Here is a 15,827-nt window from a genome sequence, read left to right as displayed (position 1 = left end):
GGGGCTGAATGAGCTCACCCCTCCCATCTAGTGAGGAGCTGGGGGAAAGACTTCAGGAACAGACCATGTTGGCATAGACACACCTACTCTGCCTGGGTATGCAGCATGAGGGGACTGCTTTCCCAAAATGACCAGTTTTGGCTGGTGGTGGATTACAAATCACTGTAGCACTGAGTGGTATGAAATGTTATTTTCCTTCCTGCATGAGTGAAGGGCAGCAGAACATACCTAGTGGTTCCTGATGGAGGGGTAGGTGGGTGAGGAATAGCTTTTATTGGACTGCATAGAAGTGATTGAGAATCTCACCCTAAACCAGTGGTCCCCAAACATTTCACACTGTGTCCTTTTATCCATGGCTATGGCCACTGAGAAGCCACAGTTGAAAACCAGGGCTGGGAGTGCGGCTGTTGCATGCTGAAGAGAGGGGTGCAGACAGGGGTAAGGGGGTCGAGGCCGGGCTGGGAGTCAGGGGCCCAGGCTGAGGGTGGGGTTGGAAAAGAGCTGGGACAGAATGGGACTGAGTGGTGCTCTCTCCATGGGGACTGGCTCAGCCCTTGACATGCCCCTATGAATCTTCCTCTGTGTCCGCCTAGGAGTCATGCCCCACATTTTGGGGACCACCGAACCCTACTCGCTAAGCAGGGGCTAGTGATGCCAAAGCCCAGGGAAAGGGAGAAGTGCGGGGCCCCCAGCACTGGAACCGTGCCTCCCCCACTTCTGTCTGTGGCTCTGCCCCATTCCACCCATGGCCCCATCCACTGTCACCTCTGTTCCACCCCTTCCCCCACTAGCCCCACCCTGTCACTCCTTTACTCCTGCCCCGCTGTGGCCCCGAGACCAGAGCCTTGGGGCTGACATGGGGGAGACTTTTCCAGAGGGACCTAATTTCTCCAGGGCCCCTAGTCATGGGCCCCACTGTCTCCTTGACGATGCAAGGTTTGGGGAGGATGAGCCCCCTCGAGTCTCCATTCTATGCTGCCCAGGCTACCACTGCTCAGTGTGTGGCCAGTCTCCCTGTGTTCTCTGATGTTGGTGCTGGGGAGCTTGGCTGGCCTTAGGGGTGGGGGCCCCCCTGAAGCTGCCCAGGGCTCCAGGGGGTCAAAGAGCACCATGTGGCAGTGCAAAGGTGCTCACTGCTCTCCCCTGCCCCAGTGGTCCTCCATGGCCCGATAGAGGGTTGGGGAGCGAGGAGCCACACTATGTGCTCCATGCGTCCTGGTCACTTTCCCCACCTGGGCCGTGCTGTCAGGGGAGCATCAGAAGCTGCTGCTCTCTGCCCTTCCCTTATGCAGCCTGGCTGAGGAAAGTGACCTGGATTGCAGGGAGCTAAGATGATGTTGCTTCTCGCCCCCACAGCCCCTAGGGGTGCCCAGAGGAGCAGTGTTCCAGGGAGGAGTGAGCAGCAAGGCCAGCTGATCCATTCACACAGGTCACTGTCCCCACGTGGGTGCAGGAGGGGGTGCAGGCGTTAGGGGTGAACGGGGTGCAGGAGAGGGGCAGTGGCTGGTGGCACAGGAGGGGAGTGTGGCAGTTAAGGGCAAAGGGGACACAGGAAGGGGCAGGAGTTAGGGGTGAAGGAAGCGCAAGGGTTGGGAGTGCATGAGCTAGGGGGAAGAGGATCGTCCAGGGGCAGTGGGGAAGTGCCAAAGTACAAGTTTTGCCCAGGGCACCATTTCCCCTATTGCTGGTCCTTGATAACATTTCTTGATGAGAGTGGGAGGGGAGAGAGATGAGGTGTTTTCTCTCTGTTTCTTTCCTCTCCATTTTCTCCTCCTTCCTTCAATTCCAGAAACCTCCCTTGTGTTTCAGACTGTGCAGTGATGCCCTCCCCACCCCAGGCCTCTGGAGCCTTTCGAGCAGAAAGATCCCAGGAGCTGAGGATGAATCCAGGGGTGAGTAGCTGGCAGGAAGGAGTCCTAGCAGCTCTTCTGGGAACGCAAGGGAGGAATGACTCCCCCTTCTCTAGATTCTCCCCGTGGGCTCTGGGGAGCAGGGAGGGTTGTGTGATAAATTCCATCCAACATCCCCCTTTGATCCAAGCCAAGGGACGTCTCAGCTCAGCACGTTCCCCTTGGCAGCACCAAACAAGGGATGTTTTCCACTGCCCAGGAGACCCAGCCAGGGACTGATGTGCTGGAAATATGTTGGAAAAGGGACTGTCTGAATTCTCAAGGCAGAGAATGAACAATCTCCAGCAACATCATTAACCACAAACACATTCTAACCATGCTCCAGCCAGTAGGGAAATGGGCAGGAATTCTTGCTGTTCAGCCAGGGCCACACGAACAGAACTGCACAGCAGTGAGTGTGCTGGGGAAGCTGGTCTGAGCAAACAGTTGGAAATGACCCTTGAGTGGGAACAGAACTAGAGTGTAGAAGGGCCCCTGTGTTAAGTGGTTGTAGCTGAGCGCTTAGGGAGCTGGGCTATGACACTATAGGGGTCATTCTGTGGAGGTTTGATTCTTGCCAGCTAGGAAAGGCTGGTGTGTGGTGTCTTCATGGCTGTACTTTCAGTGATGCAAGTTTCTCTATCCCATTGTTCCATGGGCATCCTACTAGATTGCCAGCTGCTTTTCAACATCAGTATGGAGACTGTTTGTGTGTGGGGAGAGAGAGTGTGTGTGTTGAGGTAGGTAGGAGCGGATCATTATTATCCCTACTTGAAAGAGGGAGAAGCTAAGGCTGAGAAAGGAGAATTGACTTGTCTTAGGTCACACAGGCAGCCAGTGGCAGGGTTGAGAATAGGACCCAAGAGTCCCGATTTTCAAACTAACCATCAGATCTTAAATTTCATACATTGAATGACCTGAATAAAATGCTCTCAGATGAGCTCCAGACCAGCAACAGTGCACAGTAATTATTCAGCAAGTATTTTAGGGGAACTGCAATGTTAGAGAGAATCATGAACTGCTCAGAGACTATTAATGCAGAGAAGCAGCAAAATTCATCAAACATAGAAGTTGTTCTGACTTATTTACTTAGGCTTAAAATAGAACAACAAGGACCTGAGTCTCCTCCCTGTCAATAACCCCCTGCTCAGCCAATCAGTGTAGAGACTGAGGACAGGAGGCTGAGGGTTCTCACCACAGAGCCCAAAGGATGGCCCAGATCACCAGTGGGGATTACTGCCTGAGCATTATTTCAGCCCCACATTTTTGAGTGGACCTCCCAGAGTGGAAGTTGCAGAGCATTCCCCCGCAACACATACACACACACACCCCGCTCCTGATGTTGGGAGGGGAACAGGTGAAAGGACAAAAGACGCAAGAGACAAAGAGAAAGGAGGGAGGGAGGGAGGAAAAGGTGAAACCAAAATGACAAACCCTAAGTCCCCAGTGATTCTTAGGGATAAAATCCCAGGTGTGGAATAAAATTCTGCCTCCTTAAGCTCGTGTTTTCCATGCCTAGAATTCAACTGTCACCAGATGGCTCAGACTGAACAGGTTTCAAACCTCGAGGAAGCTCTTACCTTCCAAACAAGGACAGCTGTTTTCTAGTAAAATCACTAAAAGGGAAGGAGAAAACTTGAAAGAGGTTCCTCCTGGCGCTCACGTACGTGAACTCGAATACTCTCTCAGTCCTCAAAGAGAGACCTCAAGAAGGAGACTTGCTGAAGCAAAGCCACAGGGGTCTCTGAGGTTTCCCTGGCCTCTCTCCTGCCTGGCTGATGTCAGCATCTCTCCACCACCTTTGACCAGTAGTCTGAGGTCCTGCAAAAGGCCTTTGTGATGTCACTGCCACACCCCTCCCTTGCTGTGCTAATGTCCTGCACCTAGCCAGGCACTTTGGAGGTTTGAGCTACTCCCTGTGGATCACCCCACTCAAGGAGCATTGGTTCTAGGGGGCAAGCCGGCTAGACAGTAAAACATCAGATGCTGCTCCCAATACTACAGTCAGTTTTTCAGAAATTAGTTGACTTTATGGCCAGAAGAGACCATTAGAGCATCTAATCTGACCTCCTGCATATCACTGGCCTCCTGTATGACACAATAGCTACAATTGGGGCAAACACATTCCAGAAAGGCATCTAGTCTTCATTAAATGACATCAGGAGATGGTGAATCAGCCACTTTCCTTGGTAGGTTGTTCCTGTGGTAAATCATCCTCGCTGTTGACTGTTTGTGCCTTAGTTGTAATATGAATTTCTCTTTTCGCGTTCCAGCCACTGGATCTTGTTATGCCTTTTTCTGCTTGATTAAAGAGCCCTTTAATGCCCAGTATTTTCTCTCCATTAAGGCACTTTAAGACTTTAATGAAGTCTCCTTTCAATCTTCTTCTGATAAGTTAAACAGGTTGAGCTCTTTCAGTAGCTCACTAGAAGGCATTCTTCTCCAGCCCTCAGAACATTTGGAGGCTCCTTGCTGCCCCAGCTCCAATTTCACAACATCTTTTTCAAATGAGGACACCAAAACTGGAGGCGGTATTCCAGTATCAGTCTCGCTGATGTCGTGTCACCTCCTGTGATGTTATTGACATAATCTGTAACTATAGATCACTGTTGCAACCACTCATATATTTGCAGCCAATATTGTAGAAAGGTTGTTGTGTAAGGGATGTACGGAGAGGTTCTGATTGGCTGATTATAATGATGCTATCTCTAGATGTGTATCATTTTTGTAGTTGAGGTTATGAATATTGGCTATATGCTACCTGTATTTCAAACTTGTGCTATGTTTCCCGGGAACACCCCAGCCAGACAAGTTGGTGTCAGTTCTGGCTAGCCTGCTTGATGGCTCATTAAGGACCATGAGTTATACAACTGACCCTCTGAGAGAAGGTAGATACGCCTTGTGACTCAGCAAGGTATGCAGTGACCTGCCTATGGACAGAACTCAGGTTTTTCTATGCCACGTGCTGGATAGAGTGTCCTTGGGACAAAGAAAGCAAAGACCACATGGCAGGAGACTATAAAAGGCTGATGCCTCGTCTCCATCTTGTCTTCAATCCTGCTTCATAGCTCTGGAGGGACTTTGCTACAAACTGAAGCTCTCTACAAAGGACAGAATGACCCATCCCACCTGTGGATGGACTTCAGAGACTTGATTTCAACCTGCAATTTATTCCATCACTGCTACAAGCCTAAGCCAAGAACTTTGCCATTACTGGATGTGAAGAGTTCACATCCATGTTCATTTTATATAACAACCTGGTCTATGGTTTGTGCCAGCTCTTTCCCAGACCCAAAGTCCAGAGCATTCTCAAGGGACCAGAGACCTAGCAAATAGTAATCAGCTAAGAGAAAGCTGGGGTAAAGAGAGAGCCTTGCTTGCTAAGATAGGCCTGGTCAGCAAATGCTATGTGTTGGAGCTAAGAACTAAATTATTGTTCAATCTGCAACTCTGAATAAGACACAAAGAATCCTTGTTCCTATTATGTTTGATTCTTCTGTAGGGAGAGGTTCTTCCCACAGATCCAACCTTGAATTTATGAAAAGTTGGCACATGTCAGTATAAGATATGGCATCCTTCCACCTCCCTTCCAAGGGACCGATGTCTTGCCTTTAGACATACAGAAAACAATATTTATTGACATATACTTTCACTGTTTCTTTGCTTTAACCCCTACGAATGTACCCGTTGGACCATCAAAAGAGTTGCTCCATTCCTATGGACCTCAAATCAGAATTCAACATAGATATTTTATACTAATATTTTACCAAAGTATTAATTAAATGTTAACCTGCTAACTTGAGACCATGGGCGGAGACATTATGTAACCTGTTAACCACTGGCTAATGTGCTATCTTATCTCGGTGTCTCTGAGCCTAATAAGCAAGGTGACTCTCTGCCAGCGCTGTGTGTAATAAACTCCTTTATTGACCTCTACACAGTGTAGATTTATGTCCTTCACAGACACCTGCTGAAGAGAGAGGAGATTCAGCCTCCAGCACCCAGTGATGCCTGGCTGAATGTGTCTCCTCTCCCCACAGCTTAGTGATCTTTTGAGGAAATGGAGAAGACTGCCTTTGCCTAGCCATACATTGCTTGCAAAAGAAATAGGTCTTTTTGGTGACAAGTGTTGAAAGGAGCCACTAGATGAATGTGGAGACAAGAAAAACATCCCCCAACTGAACTTGATCTGTGGATGCTGAAGCCTCAACACAGAGTGCTAAACGCTATATGACCACAGCTGGTGTCAGAAGAGTCTCTCCCAAGGCCTTTTTCCAGCAGCAGGGGCCTCTCTGTGCACAGAACTCCTGGTAGCTTAATGGCTGCAGGCAGTGGAGAACTCTGTTTTGGCATCTCTTTGTCTCTTTTGTGATGAAGATCTGCAGTGACTGTTAAAAGGCCTCTGGACAGTGGTCTTTGGGAAGAGCTGGCTGAAGAGCCTTCCTAGTAACCAGGAAATCTTGGCTTGGCTTGACAGTTCTTCGTTGCTGAACCTAATGTCTTTGTTGGCTCCTTTTTTGTATTTCTTTTCATAAAAAGAAAAGACCTGTCAGCAGAATCCTTCTAAGTGGGGGTTCAAGACAGAGAGAGCCTTTCTTGCGGCTGAGTCTTGGTGCCATGGGGCCTGTCTCACCACTGCAGTGCCTCCTGTTGGCCATCCTGGCAATTAGCTCTGATCCCCCGGTGTGCCCTTCATCCAATGGCATCTGGCTGCCATCTGTTCTATCATTAGGACCCATGTCGCTCTGAAGACTTCAGTGTCCTCTTATGGACACAGCTCTCTGACTGTGCCCCACTCAGTCTCTCCCCCCTTCCAGGGGGCAGCTGTCCTCTACCCAGACACTTGCTTCAGTGGCCAGCTGCAGTCCAGGATGTAGCCACTTATGTCACTGGTGGCTGAGGCAAAAGGGGTGCACCTCCAACCCCTGCCATCTGTTCTCCTGGACCACTTCCCTACAGATCTAGCACCTTCCTCCGCCTTTGTATCAGGGCCTCAGTCTGGCAGTAGTCAGCCAGGAGGTCACTCATGCTCCCCTTACCCACCCAGCAGTACTCTGATCATGGTACCCACCCCCACCCCCACCCCCACCTTCTTTCTTCAGGGCAGCCAATCCTCCCTCCTCAAACTCCAAGGAGTAATTGACTCTTGCTGTGCTGAGCAGCCCTTTATATATGGGCTGCTTCAGCAAGCCTTCTCCTGATTGGCTCTCCCAATAAGCCCTTTCCTGACTGGCTGGGTTCTGTGCCGCCTCTGCAAGGTTGCCTTAATTTTTTTCCTGCTTGTTTGGGGCAGCCACCCCACCCCACTTGGAAAGTGGCAAATGAGAAGTCTACAGCTGAAGGAAAAGTTACCATGACTCAGAACTGAGCTGAGGTTGCTGCGACTGAAACACAGATCACTAACCACTATATGATCACAGTGGCTGGTGGGAGAAGCACATGTTAGAAGCTCTCTGTCAACTCAGCTGTGGCTTTCTGTGCACGGAGAGCCAGACACCGCAAGGTCTGCAAGCCTTGAGGGAAATGGGGAAGGTCTGTACTTTGGAATTTGCAGGTGTTGTCCTTGACCATCAAATGGAACAGTTGTAAATGCTTTCTTGAGGCTGGCACCATGGCTTAGCTGGCTAAAGCACCTGCCTAGTAAAGAGGAGGTCCTGGGTGCAACTCCCAGTGGTGCCTTGTTGTATGGCTTTTGTCTTCTCTGCTGACATTTTCCTGTGTCTTTCTAGGAAACAGAAGAGACCTCCCTTGATATCCAAGTAATTGCTTGCTAAGGAAAAGGCTTCTTTGGAGAGAAGCATTGGAAAGAATAAAATCACAAGCCTGGAGCTGATGAAAAGGCTGCTGTGACTGGCATTGGCATGGCGTTTGCTTCAACTGCAAATGCTGCAACACGAGAGCCTGTGCCACACGTCCTTGGGATTCGCTGGGGATGTCCACACACACAGGCCATGTCACTTTCCTTTTGATTGTCACTGAGGAGAAATGCAGCAGCTGGGAGAAAAGTCCCAGAGAGCGGCACCGTGGCTAAGCTGGCCAAGGCACCTGCCAGGTAAAGTGGAGGTTAGAGATGCAGCACCCAGTGGTGCCTTGCCAAATATGTCTGCTCTTCCCACCTTTTGGTCAATCTTTTGAGGAAGCAGAGAAGACTGCCTTTGCCTTGCAGTGCAAATGCTTCCAAAAGAAACCGGTCCTTTCTTCTGACAAGTGTCGGAAGGAGGCACCTAAGAAACATGGAGACAAGAAAAAGGTCATCGTAACTCAACTTGCATCCATGGCTCTTGAGGCCACAGCGCAGAGCACTGTACGACCACAACTGGTGACAGAAGGGGCTTTTCCAAAGGCATTTTCCACTAGCAGGGTCCTCTCTGTGTGGAGAATTCCTCATCGTTTGATGTCTGCAGGCCCTGGAGATCACTATTTGGCATCTCTCTCTCTGTCTCAGTAAACATCTGCTGTGGCTGTTGAAGGTCTGTGATGGGATCTAGGGAATGCAACCTGGGCCCTGTGTCCCACCACCTGGATTCCCTCTCACACTGTGATGCTGTGACAGGCTGCGAATCTCTGGCACATATTGCACTTACACAGACATCCACAGGTAGAGGCACATCCAGCTGAGTGACATGAATGCTTCTCCCAGCCATTCCTAAAACTAATGCTAGAGAGCCTCCCGCCAATTCCCCCCAGCTCTGCAGCCTGGCACCCCTGGATCATTCCATCTTGCCTTAATCAGAAGCCTGATCGGTGTGAGTTTATTGCGCAGAGTCCACCCCTCCCTCACTGTGAATAGTACATGAACCAGCCTTGTAATGGAGCTGAGATTTCCCAAGCAAATTTTCTCAAGCAAAATACACTAGTTTTAAGTACAGCATCAAACAGAGTTATTAACTACAGAAAGATGGATTTTTAAGGATTATAAGTGGTAGACATAAAAGATCAAAGTAAGTTACCAAAGAAAAATTCACAATCTAAACTTTACACCTTATTGCACTAGACAGTAGTTAGATTATGCACACAGGAAGGCTTAATGCTCGAGCTGAAGCACATGCTGGGCAGGCTTAAGACTGGGCTCCCTATGGCAGGAGAAAAGAAGACTGGGCCCCTGGATTGGCAGACTGGGGATTCCTGGATCCCATTTGCTCACAGCCAGTCCCCTGCCCCTACTCCCAAGTCGTCCATTGTGCCGCCAGGTCGGCCAGAATGGAGCAGCGGTTTTCACTGCACCAAGTCTACTTATGGCTTACAGGCAACTTCCAGACCCCCCACAGCCCACCATCTCAACCAGAAAGGAGCCCACTCAGCCTCACCATTGCTTCTTCTCCTTCCCCCCAGAACCCCACTTCTCCTGGGCTACAAGTAGCTTTCTCTGGGATGCTAAGAGGCACGCAACGGGGTCTATCTCCCAGAAGCCAACCGCACCTCCACGGGTTCGGTCCTCAGAAGGGCAGATGGGGGCTTCCTGGATCCCAGTTGCTCACAGCCAGCCCAGCCCCAACCTCTAAAGCTATCAATCACGCCCCCAGGTTGGCCATAAAGGAATGGCCATTCTCCACTGGACTCAGCTTTGCTTGTTTTCCTTTCACCCAGAACCATCCTTCTTCTTCTGGGATGCAAGTAGCCATCCCTGGGATGCCAAGAGGCAGGCACAGGGATTCTGTCTCCCAGCAGCCAACTCCACCTCCCCAGGCTGTGGCAGAACAAATGGTGGTGTGCTCCTAACCCCACTTAGCTGCACAGCTTCTGCCCTGCCTTCCTCAGATCGACTTTCCTCTATTGCCCCATTCCTGTCTTACATCCTCCTTTGGCAAGTCATGCAAAGGAAGCCAGCAGGAAGTGACAGCCTCTATAGGCCAACCTCCAAGGGCAGAGGAGGCCAAGCCACAAACCTCCAAAAGGTGACACGCCGCACTGCTCTAAGTACTCCAGACTGACGCCAGGGTGCTTTCTCCACTGATGTCAGCACCCTCTGTCATGCGGGGGTTGGAGTTATCCCAGGGACAGGCCAGTAGCAGAAGGAGGAGTACCTTCCTGGACAGCAGGGGGGATCTGGGAAAAGGAAGCCAACATGTTTCTGCTGGGTTTTGATGCAGGGCCCTTTTGTGTGTTAGGCAAATAAGATAACCGCTACACTACAGAAACTCCATCCGCTTGGCTGGTGTTCGCCGTGGCACACAACGATGGGCAAACCTAGAGACAGTGGTGGCAGCCCTCCAATACGTCAGCTGGCAGAGCAGAGGACTGGAGCCGGGGCTCATAAAGTCATCCTTATGTCGCCCTTGTGACTCCAGCTTAAGAAAGAGCTGCTTTTCTTCCCCTTGCTGATGAAGAACAAGAGAAGAATGAAAGGTCAGGTGGGCTAACTCAGTGCAGATGCCCATGCTGTCTTTTCCTGAAAGGGGGGACTTGTGGCAGTTAAAGGACCTACTGCACTTTCAGAACACCCCAGCCTGCACACAGGGGGATAGAAGAGCATTCTAAGGCCTGGGATTGAACCAGGGACCTTTAGTTTAGCACGCACCCAACTGAACTACTTCAGCAGCTGCTAGGTTTCTTTTTATCCTACTGCTTTTCTGTCTGGTATGTTTTTGTCAGCTGTGGCACAGAAAAAGGACATCATTGGGAGTGGCCCATGAAGGCAAGATTTACTTTTCCCTTCCTTGCTCGGCTTTACTCACTTCCTTGCCCTATTCCTGCCTTAGTTCCTGGGTTTCCTGACGGCGACAGAGGCCCAGTGGTATGAGGAGGAAGTTGGGCAGCTAGACCCTGGTGGCAGAAGTCCTGCCGCCATTTGCCACCCCACTGTCTTCTCCCAGCTTCACATATTGGCCAACAGGGACTTGGTGCCCAGCACTGCAACGGAAGGCAGTGGACAGAGCCACCCTCGCCTTGAAGTTGCAGCTCATTAAACCATATCTTCAATCAGTGCTGGCCAACGAGAGACTGACATCGCTTGCTATTTTAGCACTTGAAAATCCCGTTGGCCTATCTTTGGATCTCCCTAATGCTGCACTTCTGTTCATGAGGGCAAAGGCAAGAAAAGCGACCTTTGAACTAAAGCACTAGGGTTAACATCCTAACGCTGTCTCCTCCTGTAACACTATTTAATACTGGCCCACCCTGTGCTGGTGACAGTTCCATTTCTAGATGTTAGTACAGTTCAGTTACTGTCAAAATGAAAAAGTTTCTCTATGCTCAGAGGAAATGAATTTGTTTTATTTGCTTATATATGGCATGAATAAATACAGGTTTACAGATCCTAACCTGCAAATTGATTATCTGATATGAGAGAGAGAATCATGCATCCACATTGTGCATCAAAATCATGAAATGAGCTACAAATGCAATAAAAAATAAGCTGTTGAAAAGTGTAACGTATTGGGGAGCGGGCACTGAAGACACTTCTTGCCTGGGATGCCACTTGGTGTAGGGGAGGCCCTGTCAGGGAAAACAGGAGTTAGTGTCACATGCCTATTTTCAGGCTATAATCTGTGGGCACCCTGGTCTGGGGAAGGCATTGCGGTAGCCCAGACTCAGGGCTGTAAGAGGCCCCTGATTGAGGGGGTGGCTGCATGGTGTACAGCGCTCTGATGTCTCAGGCAATGTGTCTCTCCCAAAACCTCAGCTCTGCGTCCCCAGAAGGCTCCTGTGCTGCCTCTGCTCCTTTCACATTCTATAGCAAGGTGCAGCAGCAAGGGTCAGGGATGAGCCATAGGGCACTAGGTGGGAGGCAGAGGCTTCAGGAGCCCAGAGTGTTTGCCCGTCTGAGGCATTTTGGCTGAGACCTCAGGGACACATTGTGAGGCAGACTCCCAGACATCTGTATGAAAGGAGCATAAGGACGTAAGAACAGCCATACTGGGTCAGACTGGGTCCATCTAGCCCAGTTTCCTGTCTTCCCATAGTGGCCAAAGCCAGGTGCTTCAGAGAGAATGAACAGAAGAGGTAATCATCAAGTGATCCATCCCCTGTCACCTATTCCTAGCTCCTGGCAAAGAGAGACTAGGGACACCATCCTTATCCGTCGTGGCTCAGAGCATATCCTCCATGAATTGATTTAGCTCTTTTTTTGAATCCTGTTATGATCTTGGCCTTTACAACATCCTCTGGCAAGGAGTTCCGCAGGTTGACTGTGCGTTGTGGAAAAAATACTTCCATTTGTTTGTTTTAAACGTGCTACCTATTAATTTCATTTGGTGACCCCCTAGTTCTTGTGTTATAAGAAGGAATAAGTAACACTCCTTATTTACTTTCTCCACATCAGTCATGATTTTCTAGCCCTCTTTCATATCCCCCCTCAGTGACTTTTTTCCAAGCTGAAAAGTCCCAGTCTTATTATTCTCTCCTCATATGGCAGACACTCCATACCCCTTTTCTGAACCTTTTCCAGTTCCAATACATCTTTTTTTAAGATGGGGCGACCAAATCTGCACATGATATTCAAGATGTGGGCGTACCATGGATTTATGTAGTGGCAATAAGATTTTCTCTCTCATTATCTATCCCTTTCTTAATGATTCCCAATATTCTGTTGGCTTTTTTTGACTGCCGCTGCACACTGACTGGATGTTTGCAGAGAACTATCCACAGTGACTCCAAGATCTCCCACTTGAGTTGCAACAGCTATTTTACATCCCATTGTTTTCTGTGTATCATTGGGATTATGTTTTCCAGTGTGCATCACTTTACATTGATCAACATTGAATTTCTTCTGCCATTTTGTTGCCCTTTCATCCAGTTTTGTGAAATCTCTTTTGAACTCCTCACAGTCTGCTTTGGACTTAACTATCCTCAGTAGTTTTGGATCATCTGCAAATTTTGTCACCTCGCTGTTTAGCAGATGGTTTATGAATATGTTGATTTGTCCTGGTCCCAGTACAGACACCACCAGTTACCTGTTTCCATCCTGAAAACTGACCATTTATTCCTGCCCTTTGTTTCCTGTCTTTTAAGCAGTTCTTGATCCACATGGGGACCTTCCGGAAGTGAAAGTAAGCCGGTATGTTCCGGTATGGGGTACCGGCAAGAGCCGGTATGCTGTGCCAGCCTGGCCCGGCTTCTCCAGGCTGGTGATTTAAAGGGCCCAGGGCTCCCTGCAGCAGCTGGAGCCCCGGGCCCTTTAAATCACCGCCCGAGCCCCCCTGCTGGAGCCCCAGGGAGCAAATCACTGCCGTGGAATGCTACTCTCTCCTGTTCTGCAAACACAGAGCAGGGGCGGCAGAAGCTTCCTTACAGTGGTGGGGGGGCACCATTGTCCGAACTGTGGCACCGCCATGACACCCCTTCCCTAAGGGCCCCCACTCACAGCACCTCTCCCCCACGAGGCCACACCCACAGAACGCCTCTTCCCCAAGACTGCAGCCTTTCCCCCCCTCCATCATTTGTCCTAATGGCCAGTAAAGAGTGGTGGGGCCATGGCCCTCTAACCTACCTGTTCCCGCACCCCTGACACAGAGCTAAGCAGGCAGCAGTGTGTGCATGTGACAGAGACTGCTGTGCTGAGCCGAGCCAGTGAGGGAAGGGAGACTGATGCCAACATACTCACTCTTCCCCAACACACACTGTCTTCCCCCGCTCCCCTCTCTACCCCACCACACACACTGCAGTTGAAAATCTAATAGGATGCCCATAGAACAATGGGATAGAGAAACCTGCATCATGTGATGCAGTACCAACCTGTGAAGCATTGCAAACCCTTCCCAAAGCACCCTGCAGCCAGTTGCACAGTTGGATAGCTACCCACAGTGCACTGCTCTCTGTGGTGATCCAAGAGATGCTAGCATAAATGTGCTCTCATGACACAGGGTGGACATGCAACTGCTGTTCAATTAAAACACTGTAACTAAAGCCACATTACCCTTTCATATGGACACAGCTTGAGAGCAAGACAAGACCCAGCTGCATTGAAACTGGAGAGCCACAACTTCCTCCATAGTTGGCAGGATTTGAACCTGCCCAGAGAGACCCCAAGGGGCTTCTAGCCCATCATCGTAACCACTCAGCCACAACTACTTGCTTGATATGGGGCTCTCACAACATTCTAGTTTTGTTCTCTCTGACTGATTAATTTCAGTTGTTTCCTCAGACCAGCTTCCACTACACACACACTGCTGTGCCATTGTGTAAGTGTGTCCATGCCTGAACAGCAAGAATTTTTGCTTGTTTCCCTTCTGGCTGGAGCATGAGGAGAGTGTGTTTGTGGTTAATGATGTTGCTGTAGCTTGTTGTCCATTTCCTGCCTTGGTCATTCAGACAGTCCCTTTTCTCTGATATTCCTAGTACATCAGTGATGGCAACAGCAGAGGGCAGGTTTTCTGTGGGGCACTGAGCTTTGCCAGGTGGTTGATGGCTCCTTTCTTTCCTCACCCTGGAGTAAACTCAGCATTTTATTCCATCCTTGATGTTTCAAAGAATAACAACAGATGACCAAAGAAAGAGGTGGGCGGGGGGGTCTCAGGGGAGGGCCAGAGAGGTTTGAGAGGTGGGCAGGGCAGGGGAAGGTGCAGAGAGGCATGGGTAGTGAGCAGGGCGGTTCTCAGGGGAGAGGTCAGAGAAGTGAGGGGTGGACAGGGCATGTCTCAGGGGAGGGTCAGAGAGGTGTGAGTGATGGGCAGGGCAGGTCTCAGGGGAGGGGGCAGAGAGGTACGAGCAGTGGGCACGGCTGGTCTTAGGAGAGGGGGCAGAGAGATATGGCAGCAGGAAGACCTTGGGGTAGGGGATGGAGAGGCACGAGAAGGCCTTGGGGGAGGAGAGGAGCGAGCGAAAGGTGGACCAGCAGGCCTCAGCCAAAGAGGAAGAGCAGGGGTGGGAAGTGGCCAAATGGAAGTGAGGGTGGAGCACAGGTGGGGCATCAGAGGGAGGAGAATGAGTGGAGGGGGTGGAGTGGGGGACAGCACCATGGTCTGGGCAGGGCCGCCAGAGGATTCAGGGGATCTGGGGCAAAACAATTTCAGGGTCCCTTCCATAAAAAAAAGTTGCAATACTATAGAATACTATATTCTCATGGGGGCCCCTGCAGGGCCTGGGGCAAATTGCCTCACCTGCCCCGTCTCTGGGCAGCCCTGCCCTCAGCCTCTCCGCGTAAGTCCTGTGCCCCTGAATCATTTTTGTTGTCCTCCCCTAGACTCTCTCCAATTTGTTTCTGTAGTGTGGAGAAGGGGGGTGAAAACTGGACGCAATGCTCCAGATATGGCCTCACCAGTGCTGAATAGAGGGGAATAATCACTTCCCTCGATCTGCTTGAAATGCTCCTACTAATCCAGCCCAATATGACCAGTTCCCCATATTGAATGCAGACACAGCAATATTTGCTAAATTGGTTGCTGTCTCTTCAGGAGGTTATTTCCCACCTATTTATAAATAATGAAGATGCTCTAAGTGGAGGGGAGAGAGCTGTCCTGTCAGTGTAGTTAACCCATCTCCCCGAGAGGTGGTAGCTATGTCACTGGGGGAAGCTATGCTGGTGTGTGTGCAAGCTGTGGTGTCTACAAGTATATCTAAAGTTTAATCAAACCCCATTTCCTGTGGTCTGGGAATAGAAAAGAAGCTTGCTAAGGCAGAGGCTGTCCTTCAAAATCCTTAAGATCACTGACTTGCCTATGGAAATGTCATGGGGGTATAGCTCAGTGGTAGAGTGTTTGACTACAGTTCAAGTGGTCCTTGGTTCAATTCCAAGTGCCCCCTTACAAACCTGTTCCTTCAGTCAAAGTAATTCCATTTCCAGTATGTTCAGGAGCTCCACTAAATAAGGGTCCCTGAAATGAATGGACACACTCAATGTTTTCCTGTGCAAATGCATAAAAGCCTAGCAAACATGTCCTTCTGCTGAAATTAATTCCAATCCTCTAAGTGTCTAGATTTGTTTTAATCAATTAAACAAAGGCACATGAAGACACATTTGCAGGTCCCTGGCCTCCATGGGCTACAATGTGCAGAAGAACA

At 49.9% G+C, this 15,827-nt stretch overlaps 1 non-coding gene across 1 annotated transcript; it reads left to right on the top strand.

Moving 5' to 3' along the window:
- Positions 1-15,497: 15,497 nt before the first annotated feature.
- Positions 15,498-15,569, top strand: TRNAC-ACA (transfer RNA cysteine (anticodon ACA)). The gene has a single exon. It is a non-coding gene; the product is annotated as a tRNA-Cys (tRNA).
- The last annotated feature ends 258 nt before the right edge of the window (positions 15,570-15,827 follow it).

Source organism: Gopherus flavomarginatus, chromosome 13 (assembly GCF_025201925.1).
Source record: "Gopherus flavomarginatus isolate rGopFla2 chromosome 13, rGopFla2.mat.asm, whole genome shotgun sequence".
In the NCBI taxonomy this organism is placed as follows: Eukaryota; Metazoa; Chordata; order Testudines; family Testudinidae; genus Gopherus; species Gopherus flavomarginatus.
This window is presented reverse-complemented; position numbering and strand designations above follow the sequence as displayed.